The sequence below is a fragment of the Carcharhinus amblyrhynchos genome, chromosome 14 (genome assembly GCF_965287045.1).
Source record: "Carcharhinus amblyrhynchos chromosome 14, sCarAmb.v2.hapA, whole genome shotgun sequence".
NCBI classification, from domain to species: domain Eukaryota; kingdom Metazoa; phylum Chordata; class Chondrichthyes; order Carcharhiniformes; family Carcharhinidae; genus Carcharhinus; species Carcharhinus amblyrhynchos.
In genome coordinates, this window is record NC_137337.1 from 41203726 (window position 1) to 41217664 (window position 13939).

At 38.7% G+C, this 13939-nt stretch overlaps 1 protein-coding gene across 5 annotated transcripts in view; it reads left to right on the forward strand.

Annotated features, from left to right (window-relative positions):
• The window catches only part of arid4a (AT-rich interactive domain 4A), a 103102-nt gene that overhangs the window by 48469 nt on the left and 40694 nt on the right, over positions 1-13939 (forward strand). The gene's annotated exons all lie outside the window — the stretch shown is intronic.

The window sequence follows — 13939 nt, forward strand, 5'->3', positions numbered from 1 at the left end:
TAAAGCTAACAAGTCAACAAGTTATCTCATTTTACAACAATTACTCTTTTTAGTTTCAGATTTCTCAATATAATGTGTACATGCCACCTAATAGAACAATTGTCTGAACTTTGAAAGTAGAATAAATTGAAAGCAGAAAATTGCATCCACAGATTTTTCAATTTCCAGTAAACTGCTAAATCCTTTAAATTCTTGACAGAACTGCTTAAGATTTTGGAATGTGTGCATAGAAAACCTTCATTTTGGCAACACAACACTGAGTTTCACTTGGGTGAAGTTTTACTCCTAACTAAAGTTGGTTTCATTTTCACTGCTTGGTACCATTAAGACTGCACTGTGGAAAGATTGTTTTAAAACCTTCATGTTCAAACTGAAATGGGTGGGTGTCCACTCCACTTCCTACAGTGTTTCCCTAGCAACATGCTGTTGGTTTTACTGTGAGCATGCTCAAATGTAATTCAAGACTGCAGCAGCTTGGCAGACAGCCTTTGGAAGTTTGCCATACTTTCAAATCAGCTTTCCATGACTTGAACTTAATGTTGGATTTTTTTCCATGCCCAAACAAAACAGTAAAGTCAAGTAATGATATTAATTGGCTAATTAGGAAAGGGAGTGAAAAGCTTTTGGCCAGATGGATTGTGCTGCAGAATTTTGACTCCTTCGTGGTTTTAGATTGTTTGACTTGCTGTGAAGCAAATGTTTTTTTCTTCTTGATTGACCCTTCCATTATCTTTTAAATGTATATACACATGTATTCATTCACATAAAACAAACTGCATATCTGAATAATATAACTCTGGAAAGTTTATCCATATTAATAAGCCATTCAATTGTAGCATGTGCACCACACTCCAATAGATCATACCTGTCCTATTTTAAAACCATGATGTATGTTAAATGTATTGAACATACACCTCATTTGGTTTAAATAAATTATTTCTAACACAGCAAATAACAATACGGGAGTGAGAGAAAGCTATTCACTTTTTTCTGCCATTTTCCTAAATGAAGGAATTGGGTGGAGGTAGTAGTAGTGGTAGTAGCCGTAGTACCCTCACACCCACACTTTTGTAACCCTTTGGGGAATAGTGAGGAAGTGGAGAAAGGATTTACGAGCTGATTATCAGCTTATTGAACCATGTTGAATGCTCCTTCCATGACCAACAAGTCCTGGTGTGGAACCTGGAACCTCTGGTGTAGAGTTAGGGGTGCTAACTGTTGTGCCACAAGGCCTCCCTATTGGGAGATTGACATGCAGTTGCCAGTTTGAAGAGAGCGAATGTCCTGAACAAAAGTAATGAGGCTCCAATTAACCTCTCATTTTATCAGCTCTTGCCTGCAGGGCTGAGTAGCTGGAGGATCAGATCTTTGCAGTGGTCTAGTTAGACTTGGTGTACTTAAAAGAACAAACCAAAATAAATACACTGTTGCAGCAGACTGCTTTCTTCAAGGAAGTTCTATTGTGTCCATTATGAAATGGCTATCAAAATGTAAATATTAAGCTATAATCCATTTTATAATCCAGTTTTTATGATTCTAATATATCACGAGCAATGCCAAGGAAAAAGATCTGGTAAAAGTGAAACTGCTGTGATCTGTTCTTGGACCAGGTAGCAATTGCTCAAATAATATTATAGACTAATAGAGATCTGCAGTATAGAAAGAGGCCATTTAGTCAATGTCCATGCTGGCTGCTTATGCTTTTGAACTTTGATTGTTTTAAAAAAAACAGAAGCTGTGTGTGTGTCTGTCTTTCCCTCGTCTATTTTCGTTAACGAGTTGGCCATCTAATAAATTATTCTAGCACCTGTCCTCTGGCATTTTGATTGCCAAGTACATCAGCATTAAGCTCCTGGCTTTTGAGATAAACATTTCTTTGCAATTTCTATTTGTTCCAACCAAAGCAGAAAAATATTTATACCTTTTTGTGGCAAAGGAGAAAAGAAATACTTACGTTTATATACGCCGTTCACATCCACAGGGCATTCCAAAATGTTTTACAGTCTATTAACTTATTTTGTGCCGTCAGTGATGTAATTTTGAAATCACAACCAATTTGAGTATAGCTCCCACAAATGGCAATATGATATTTAAAAAACATAGGATTTTTATTAAGTGGCCAGATCATAGTATGTGACAGTATTAATCTTAAGGTATTTCATGTGTAATATACAAGGTGATAATTCTCCTTTTTGATTAATAGTTCTATACTGCTATATTTCAGAAATGGGTAACAACAAATAGATTTAGATACACTATTTTTGTAACATGTATTTCTATTTGAATTCATTGTTTCAGATTTGATAATGAAGCAGTGATTCAAAACTATGATATGTATTGGAATACTCTGGAGCAAAGAGCATCAGTTTTTTTCAAACTTTGGTTCATAATGAGCACAGACATGTAGTTGCTTTATAAATATATTTATCATTTATTCGGGTGGAAATGCTTTGGAGTTAGTGTGATAATCATCTAGTTCAAGGTTCATATTAATACTTTAGAGAAGTTTTAGTTTTGCAAAGGTTAAATTTGTATGGGCAAGGTCATTAAAATGTTAGAAATTGCCAGAACACCTCAAATAATGGTAGTTAAAAGAGATCCATTTGTATTCATAAGTTCAGAGTTAGGAGGGTTTATGGAAAGCCATAAAAATTGCAAGTGGTCTTTATTTATCTAGGGACTGCAGACAGTAAAATCTGAAGAGAATTGCCCTGATTTCACCAGAAATGTAAATTATTAACGCAGACCTCCAGGTCAAAAGATTTTGAAACTGGATGTTAATTAGTCTAAAAAACTAGCCAGCATTTCAACTAACCTCTGTCTCTATAAAGATTCGTAATTTAGGATGGAGCCTTGCTTGAAATTCTGGGAAGTTGTCTGTGGCTTTTTCCGCAAGGTCTTTTGCGTTGGAACTAAAACACCTGAGTTTATGAATGTAAGCCCTGTGTTCAGGCAGAGAAAGAATATGCAAGGAGCTGAAAAATGGCTGTGGACCAGAAGAAAAAGGTCTATCACAATCTGGGGTATTTCTGAAGGGGAAGCGTTAATCATGAATGCAGTGAAACCCAAGTTTGAGTCGGGAAGTCTGTAGTTGTAAGGTTTTAAAGGAAAATTGGAGGATCGCTTAACTAAAACTAATGGAAGGATCCCCATCAAATTTCATTCCACAAAGAATAGCTGAAACATCAAGGACAAATTCTGTGAATTTCAGAAGAATGCGGCATTTGTCTCACAAAAATTGAATTAACCTTCCAAGAACCTGATAAATAGGCCAGACTTTCTCTGGGCAGGTCACATTAAAAATGTGGAGATTCTGCTGAGAATTTTAGCCTAAAGTATATGTAAATGAGTTTTATAATGTTTTTCATTATAACTTTTAAATATTCACAGTATTTGCTTAACTTGTATACTAAAATTGATTTGTTTTCAACCATAAGATCTTGTGGTTACTGAGTCACTGTTCAAATTTATTTTTAAATGCCATGGCCCCGACTAGGATGGTAGCATAAGTAGAAGTATACTCACTATTTTTTTGCCATATTCGTTCCCTTCTTTGCAGCATGCCAGAATATAGCTTCTTCAGAGTTGTAGCTTTTTGAGTTATTTAAAAATAATATAGAATATGTTGGTATTTTTGATCATGTACTTACCTGTGCTAGAACAAGGGCAGTTGACTGCTTGTTGTGCATGTTCTATCTTGCTCAATGATAGCCAGCAAAAGGAACTTCTTTGGATCTCGTTCGAAATTGAACATCAGAAAATTGCATTTGCTGCATTTTGCTGGAGAAGTGGTTTAAATGTTTTCTTTTGGGGAGAGGGGAGAGAAATGTGAAGCAGGATACAAACACATGATTCAACAACAGTAACTGAAAGTTGTGTAGTGCACTTAAAGTAGTAAGCCACCTCAAAGCGATTAAGAGCGACTTCAAGAGAAACACTGAATTGCATATGGATATATCAAGACAGAAAACAAAACACTTGATCCAACAGTTAGAATTTAAAGAACGTCCGGAAAGAGAACAGATGTGGAGAGACTACTGAGAGAATTCCAGATGATATTCAGGCCAAGGCAGCTGAAAGCGCAACCATCACAGGTGGCATTATTAAATTTAGGGATGCACAAGTTGCCAGAATTGGAAGTGAATGGAGATCTCAGAGACTTGTAACGGAGGATTCAAAATCGTAGATGAGGATTTTAAAGTTGATGCATTTTTGGACCAGCGTCCAGTGTAAATTAGCAAACAAATGGGCTAAGTTACAATATTTGCAGTAGTGTTTTGGATCAACTCAAGATTATGTAAAGTGGTAAATGGGAGGTCTGTAGGGAGTGCATTGAAGAAGTTGGGTCTGGAGGCAACTGAGACATGGATGAGGATTTCAACGTCAGATGAGCTGAGACAAGATTGGAGTTGATTAGTTTCGTACAGGTGGAAGTAAGCAATGATGGTGCAAATATGTGGTTGGAATCTGATCCCAGAATCAAAAGAAAATGGAAATCTTGCATTTAGAAAATACTCCTCATTAGTGCAGGACATCCCAAAGTGCTTTACCACCAATTATATACTTTTGTCTTCTTCTTAGTCCCTTGGGATCGAGAATAGTTTGTTTATGCTCCAACTTAATGGTTTCTGAAATGTTGATTCCAATGAGTAATCTGCAGATTCTACCACAGGTGGGCAGGTAGTTCTTGAAGGGTGGTTAGATAGATGGACTGCTTGGTGATTATGCACTCCCTCCAGCACCTCAACTGTCACTGCTCAAGAAAAACATTGAGGTTGCTCACGGTCTTACTCAGCTTAAACTTGTCAGAGATGGCAACTGTAGACAACTGATTTTAGCAATAGTTTTAATCTTCCAAGTAAGGCAAACATTGTGACAAATCAGAGGCAGTAAAGGAACCCAAAGAAATGGTGGTGAGTTAGGGCCGTCTGTGGCATCTGCATTCAGGTGGAATCTGATGTGTTTTGGATGATGCTGGCACAGGGTAGCATGCTGATGAGTAAAGAAGGAAGCAAAGGATCGATTCTTTGGAGGGATTGCAGAGATTTCAATGTGGAAATTGGAAAGGATACCACTGCAAATAATTCTCTGGCTACAGGTAAGAATGCAACCAATGTGATTCTACCAAACAGTGTAACATTTTTGGGATAGTGTGGTCAACGGTTTTGTAGTCTGAAGATAGGCTGAGAAGGATGATGAGGAATAGTTTATTTGTCGTAGTCTGTTACCGCCTTTTGACAAGAACTGTCAGTACTCAAAATCTGAAGTGTCTTAAAATGAAATTGTAGGTAGGCATGAGCTTGAAAGGTTGACAGCATGCTCAAGGGATTGGAGAGGAAAGGAAGATTGCATGGATAGATGAATCAAGGTTGGGTTTTTGAGGAGAAGGTGACGACAGTAGGTGTGAACCAATGTTCCCTCCACCTCTGCAGTTGCACAAAAATTTTGATAGGTCTGTGCACATAAACTAATCACCCATATACTCGAAAGAAAATTATTGGGGGATAGTACGTGAGGAGAGGGCTCTATTTAATGTCAGTTAACTTGGGACTTAGGAAGGGAAGTTGAGTGGTCAGCAGTTTTTGTTCAGAATAGATTCAAGAGAACGGAATACCAATGGTATGTTGTGTTTATTATCAAGGTTAAGGATGTAATTGATTAAATACTTGAGCATTTATAAATAAAGACTTCTGGAACAGTGTTCTTGGTTCAGGAGATGGGAGATGTATGTAACAATACATTCTGTAGATAAATATACTATAAAGCAAAAAGATTGGCATCTGGTTTTCTACATCATCACCTGGCTTCAGAATGAATTAATCTGATAATAGAGAATGGTTGCCTAAAGCTGAAGGTTGAATAGTAAGAACAAAAATCTTCAGACCAAAGATTATCTCCAAGCTGCTTTTGTGAAGAATGGCAGAAAGCAAGTTGTCAAGTTATTATTTCCCCCAATGTTCTCTGTATCCAAATCTTATGACTAATGGAAAATGAAGTGGATATGCAAATAAGTTACTGAAGAGAAAATAAAGTATGGCTTTGGCATAGTTGCTTCCTAACAAAATTAATCAAAAATGAAGTATTCTGAGCTGGATGCCCATCAGTTGGAAATTGATGATGATTTGGATCGTCTGTTAAGCATCATGAAATATCTTTATAGGAAAGATGGTTCATTTGGATGCCAAAGAAGCACAGTCAGACTGGTAGATTTCTGAAGACAGGTGGTCATTCCGCAGAGGAATATATTATGGATTTTAACAGACTATAAAAGAAGATTCCTTCCTTATTCAGTGTTTGCATTTAAATTGAGGGATAGTGCTGAGGTTTCAGTTAGGGTTGTCTTAACTAGTATTCAATTCCCAGAAAAAGATCGTTTCTTAGAGTTTTTTTTTCTGCTCGTGTAAATTCCTGAGGAAGCAATAATTTCCAGCAGCATTGATGAGATATTCTGTGGTGTCACAAATGATGGAGGATTCAGTGATTGCAGCTTTTTGAGATCAGGGTACATGTGTTGATACAAAGGAGTTACAAACACGAGGGTTGAGGCATTTTTAACAGATCTGGCAGATGACAGGATTGAACTAAAAATAATAGGCGAGTGAACCATAGGATTTCCTGGGAAACTGTTAATGGATGTTTCAGATGTGACTCAAAATATCATTATACAATGAACTGTCCAAAGTAGAACAACCAGGTTTTAGAAGTGATCATTGAAACAGAATTCAGAAGTTAAAGATGACTACATGAATCAGCCTGAGGGAATTGTATTAGTCAGAAGAAGCTTTAGTCCGGTAATGAGTTTTAGTCACCGATTTGAATGCGATTACAGGGTCAATGGCAGAGCTCTGAGCAATGTGGAGGAAGAGTGAGACCTTGGGTTCATATCCACACATCTCTGAAGGTTGCCACTCAAGTGGATAGAACGTGATGAAGGCTTATAGTGGGGTAGCGTTTATTAACAAGGGGTTCGAGTTAAGAGTCATGGGGTTATGCTGCAACTGTACAGGACTTTGGTGAGACCACATTTGGAATATTGTGTGCAGTTCTGGTCACCTCACTATAAGAAGGATGTGGAAGTATTGGAGAGATTGCAGAGGAGATTTACCAGGATGTTGCCTGGTTTGGAGGGTAGGTCTTATGAGGAAAGGCTGAGGGAGCAGGGGCTTTTCTCTATAGAGCGGAGGAGGATGAGAGACGATTTAATAGAGGTTTATAAGATGATGAGGGGGATAGATAGTCTTTGCACGTCCAGTCTATTTCTTCAGGTGGATGTATCTGTTACTAGGGGTTATAACTATAAGGTTCATGGTGGGAGATATAGGAGGGATGGCCGAGATAGATTCTTTACTCAGTGGTTGGGGTGTGGGTTGCACTGCCTGCTGTGAGTTTAGAAGGATGAGGGGGGGATCTTATTGAGACATATAAGATGATGAAGGGGATGGATAGGGTAGAGGTGGAGAGGTTCGTCCCGCTCAGAAAGGACAGCAGGACTAGAGGGCACAGCCTCAAGATAAGGGGGGGGGGGGGGGGTGCAGTTTAGAATGGAGTTGAGGAGGAACTTCTTCACTCAAAGGGTGGTGAATCTCTGGAATTCTCTGGTGAAGTGGTGGAGGCTACCTCGCTAAATATATTTAAGACGCGGGTAGATAGGTTTTTGGTAGGCAAGGGGATTAAGGGTTATGGGGAGAAAGCGGGAAAGTGGAACTGAGCCACTTCAGATCAACCGTAATCTTATTGAATGGCGGGGCAGGCTCGAGGGGCTAGATGGGCCTACTCCTGCTCCTATTTCTTATGTTCTTATGATAGTGGAGTTGGACACTTTCAGAACTTCCAAGCAGTTATTGGACAGGCACGTGAAACACACCAGAATGATGGGGAATAGGATAGCTTGATCTTGGGTTCGGACATAGCTCGGCACAGCATCGAGGGCCAAAGGGCGTGTATTGTGCTGTACTGTTCTATGTTATATGATTTATTTCACTATGCTATTTTAGATGGCAGTTGCACTTCAATGGCATGTGCAACAGATTGGGCCTAAATAACACTTCTGTCATCTTGTAATAAGGATTGAAGTAAAATCAGGAAGTATGGAAATTCAATATTGTTAAGGATAACGACACACTGAGATCACTGAAAAGAGTGGTGATTCCATACAATATAGCAAGCGTAATCCCCATTGAATATATCCTAGCTCCTGAGCAAGTCTTCCATGAGAGAGGCAGAAATGAAACTGGACATGAAACTAACCAACCAGGGCACTCTTAAGCTGGCATTTCTAATCAATGTTAAAAACGTTGGGTGATTAAAAGTTTGAAGGGGAAAAAAGCATGTTGAATTGAAGTTACATAGGCTATTTGCTCATCCCTCATCGTAAATTAAAATTCTACTAAATTTCATAGTTGTGAGTGATACTCATCAAAGAGTTAACTTAATGTGATATATGTAAAAATATTTTTTACACATCACAGCCTATTGTAAGTCTCCCTTTTGGCATGAACCTAATCAAGTAGCAGGCAAGGATTTAAAGGTATGCATCAAGGACAGAAACATTTTCATTTTACATTTTAAAGCCATAGAAACCAGATTCAATCTTTTTACAGTAATATATGATAAGGACAAAAGTGGTTGTAGATAAATTATGGAAAAGCGGGTAAGGACCAGATTGGGAGCACCAGCTAGATTTCTGACTGACAATGAGAGTGAAGTTCATCAATGACAAATTTAGAGATGTGTGGAAATATGAAGATTGTGGTCATGGAACACCATCGATGAAAGTTTACTTATTAGTGTCACAAGTAGACTTACATTAATAATGCAATGAAGTTATTGTGAGAATCCCTTAGTTGCCACTTGGGCATCTGTTCGGGTACACTGAAGGAGAATTTAGCATGGCCAGTGCACCTAAGCATGTTTTTTGGACTGTCGGAGGAAACCCATGCAGACGTGGGGAGATTGTGCAAACTCCACACAGTCAAGCAAGAATTGAACCCTGATGCTGTGAGGTGGAAGTGCTAACTACTGTGCCATTCTGTCACCCACATCCTTTCAGCAATGAACTGTGGGAAAAAATTAGTGATCAATGAAATATTCCATAAGTTTTTAGCTGATAAGCCAAACTATAAGCTAATAACGTAGCAGACCATGCAAATAACTTGCTTCAAACAGAGAGCAGCTATAGCCTTTATCTGTTGGTCTGTGGGCAGAATTCCAAAGTGTCTTCTGTCGTGTGCAGTAGTTCCCTGGCCTGAGAAGGCACTACAATCAGTTCAATTTTTTCGACACACTTGACTGCTTTACATGCAAGGAGTAAAATATTTATCAACGCAAAAATCTTTGAGGAAAATTCTGAAAGCCTTATGGCATTGCGTAAGGCTGTCTGAGATTAATCTTGGGGTTTTAGGACACTATAGAAGAGAGTCAGAAAGAATGGAACATCTAGTTAAGGAGATAGAAATAGAGAAGGCAGTGGTTCTCTGACAGAGTAGTCAATCTATTAGGATCCCTTCATCTCGGTGAATTGGGATTGATTTACAAACTTTCAGAATCTGAACAATTAATAGAAGGCAGTGAAGCACCCTGTACCCCTCATATGTGTATGTTTGACAGTTTTGAGGAACAGAAAATGGTGGATTGGGGACAGGATGGTGAGTGCACCAATACTGCTGTATAGAGCAGGGCTTTAATATCCAAAGGACAACAATCTCAAGTCGGTATTAGGGTCTCATTAATACCAGAAAGGTATGGTGAATGGAGGGATGCTATTGTAGGAACCACAGAGAAAGCTACCAGTTCAAATATTAGCTAAATGTTCAAGATGAAGAAATAGAGGTCAGATCTGTGGAATGGCAAAATGAGATGGAACAGTGGGAAGCAAAAATAATTGTGTGAATTCTCATAGTGGGTCTAGGAGTGACTCTGGCACTAGGGAAGATCATGTCCTTGTGACAGAACCTCTATTCATGGAAATGAGAAATTCTGTAGGAGTAATTCAGAAACTCATAGGAGGACAAGTAGAGATCATAGTGTTTATGATAGAATAAGGACAAAAGAATAATCTTGGAGCAGAACTAGAAGCATCAGGTGTTGTGACTAATGTTTTGGCAGCTGCCAGCAGATTAGAAGACTGACTAATGAGAGAGCAAACAGAAACAGTTGAATAGTTGGAAGGCTTTTGGTGCCTGCTTTGAAGTGCTAGATAGAGGACAGCCAGCCTTGAAACATGGGGTGTCTACGGAAAAAGCCTTCCGAAATGGGATATACAAGGCTAAAGTGACAGGAGTAGCTTATGGTTCTGAAGAGAGATGTGGACATACCCTGAAATATAGAAAGGACACTGTGAAAATTAAACAAATGCATTTATGGATTAAATGCTGCATCACAGACACGGTATTTTTCAATAAGGTTAGTCTTGCTGTACTCATCTGAATGAAGATCCAGCGGTGTTCTGCTGGTAATCTTTGTGATGCATGCTGATGATTTTTTAATGAGATGGTTAAGTGGAATTTGAGCAATTCATTATAAATAAAATTAAAGGTGAATTTAAGATGGGAATTCGGCTTCTGAGGCAAGATAAATCAGGAATAACCTTGAATCAACAATGATATCTAAAATGTGTTATCTGTATCCCGAAAAAATCTTCTAGGTCATGACAGATGTGATTTGACACCTGAAGAAAAAAAAGAGTGGTTAACAAGCTTTATTGCACAGTTATATTGGCCATGGAATAGAGAAACCCCAGTGCAAGTTTTGATGTTTTGAAGCTAAATAGTAAATCAAAAGTGTGGTACCTTAAGTTTAGTAGAACGAATAAACAAAATATTGCCAGATATTTTAAGGGAAATCCTATATGAGGAATGTCCTGAGAATGGTTTGCCATTTGTGCAGATAACCATCCTGTGGGATGAGGTGCATTTAACGAAGTGTGCCTGAAAAAAAGGTTAAGGATTGACCTCACTAGTATAACAGAGATTCTAGAAAGAAAATAAATTGAGCACCAATTGTCAGATTGTTTTGCAAAAGAGAAATGCTTGTGCAAACAGTGAATTAGAGATCCTGTAAGGACATCTTGTATTACATGCGAAATGAATATGGAAGATTATTTTTAAAGATTGTATTGCGAAGTTTTAAGGGGGGATTTTTCTTACTAAAAGTTCCATATGTAATAAAGGGAAATTAGAGATGGTATCAGATTCAAGGAAGAAGCATGTAAATTAGCAAGGAGAAACAATAAGCCTGAGCATTGGAAGCAGTTTAAAATTCAGTAAAGGAGGACCAAGGGATTGATTAAGAAGGGAAAAATAAAGTATGAAAGTAAGCTAGCAGGGCACATAAAAACTGACTAAAAGTTTCTAGAGATATGTAAAGAGAAAAAGATTGACAAAAAGAATGTAGCCCCTTACAGCCAGAAATGGGAGAATTCATAATGGAAAATAAAGAAATGGCTGAGGAATTAAATTTGTACTTGTCTTCCTTTGTGAAGGCTGAAGCAATGAATAGTGTACCAGAAGTGCTGAGAAAGACATGTTTTAGTGGAGATCAGAAGGAAATCAGCTTTGGCAGAGAAATGGCTTTGGGGAAATTGATGGGAGTGAAGGTGGATAAATCTCTCAGTCCTGATAATCTTCATCCCAGAGTACTTAAGGAAGTGGCCCTGGAAATAGTAGGTCCATTGGTGGTTATTTTCCAAAATACTTTGGACTTTGGAATTGTTCCTATAGATGGGAGAGTAGTTAATGTAAGCCTACTATTCAAAAAGGGAAGTAGAGAGGAAACAGGGAACTACAGATCAGTGAGCCTAACATCGGTACTGGGGAAGTTGCTAGAGTTTTTAATCAAGGATTTCATAACTCCGCATTTGGAAGGCAGTGGTATAATTACACAGCCAGCATGGACTTACAAAAGGGAAATCATGCTTGACGGATCTATTGGAATTTTTTGAGAATGTTAACTAATAGAGTTGACCGAGGAGAACCAGTAGATGTGGTTTATTTAGACTTTCAGAAGGCTTTTGACAAGGTCTCACATAACAGACTACAATGTAAAGTTAAAGCACATGGGATTGCAGGTAGTATCTTGTGATGAATAGAAAGCTAGTTAGCAGATAGGAAACAAAGAATTGGCATAAATGGGTCTTTTTCTGATTGGCAGGCAGTGACTTGTCGGGTTCCGCAGGGATCTGTGCTACGACAGCAACTGTTCACATTATATATTAATGACTTGGAAGAGGGAACTGAATGTATTATCTCCAGATTTACAAAGTTGGGTGGGAGATGAGCTGTGAGGAGGCTGCAGAGATGCTTCAGTGTGATTTGTACAGGCTGTGTGTGTGTGTGGGCATCTGTATGGCAGATGCAGTACAATGTGGATAAATGTGAGGTTAACCAGTTTGTTAGCAATAATAGGAAGACTGTTATTACTTGAATAGGTGTAAATTGAGAAAGGTGGAACGAGACCTTGAAGTTCTCATGCATCAGTCACTGAAAGTAAGCGCGCGAGTACAGCAGGCAGTAAAGAAGGCAAATGGTATGTTGGCCTTCATAGCGGGAGAGGATTTGGGTATAAGGATGTTTTGCTACAGTTGTGTGGGGCGCTGATGAGGCCACATCTGGAATATTGGGTGCAGTTTTGATGCCCTTATCTGAGGAAAGATGCCCTTGCTATAGAGGGAGTACAGAGAAGGTTTACCAAGCTGATGCCTGGGATGGCAGGTTCCTCATCTGAGGAGAGACCAAGTCAGTTAGGGTTATATTCACTGGAGCTTAGAAGAGCGAGAAGGGATCTCATAGAAACTTATAAAATTCTAATAGGGTTAGACGGGGTAAATTCAGAAAGAATGTTCCCAGTGGTGGGGGAGTCCAGAACTAGGGATCATAGTTGAGGATAAGGGGTAAACCTTTCAGAACTGAGTTGAACACACACTTCTTCAACTAGTGGGTGTAGTTGAAGCCAAAACATTGTGTGATTTCAAGGAGAAATTAGATATAGCTCTTGGGGCTAAAGGGGTCAAGGGATGTGGGAGGAAGGGGGATCAGGATATTGAATTTGATGATTAACTGTAATCAAAATGAATGGTGGAGCAGGCTCAAAGGGCCGACTGGCCTATTCCTGCTTCTAGTTCCTAGACAATACACAGGTGAAGGACATTGATATTTAAGTACATTGTGCACAAAGAAAGACTGCTGAGACACTGGGTGTTTATTAAGGAGGAGACTAACATATGGCATTTTGCAAATAAATCTAAACTTGTGTGAAAAGGTTTGTCCAGTTACTACTTTGCCATCTGACTTTACAATGAATTAATAGAGGTTTAGGTCTCATGGACAAACTGAAGCCATAGAGATTGTAGAAGATAGGCTAGAATATAGAGATGATCTAAGTTCGGGGCTTGGCTGGTGTTGAACATTTGGGAAAGTTTGTCCAATGGGCTGGGGAAAAGAGGGAGGCTGTTGAATGGATGGCCACAATCTTTGACAGGCATGACCATGAGCTGTTTGCACTCTTGTTGGAGGTTTGTGGTTTAAGAAGATGGTTTGTGATGAAGAGAAGCTGGGCTTATCTTTACATTTGTGAACGATTTTAGATTCGTCGGCAGTTTTGGTGATGGGAAATGTAATCTGATAAAGCTTCAGATAGCCCAATAATTGTTAAACCAGTTATTCACCAAAACCTGCTTCTGCTCACTTTTATGGTGACGCCATTTGAAGAGAGAGTTGAGTCATAGGTTCACACATGACAGAAGGCAGCCATTTGGCCCAATATGTCTGTGTTGATTCACTAAAATTATTTTCCAGTTTAGCCCATTCCCCAGGTTTTTTGCCATTGTTCTGCATCCTGCATTTTCAAGAATGTATCCAGTTATGAAAATATCTGCTTCGACCACTCTTTTAGGTAGTGCATTCTATATTGTAGCCATCCTGGATTTTTTTTTCAATTTTATCTT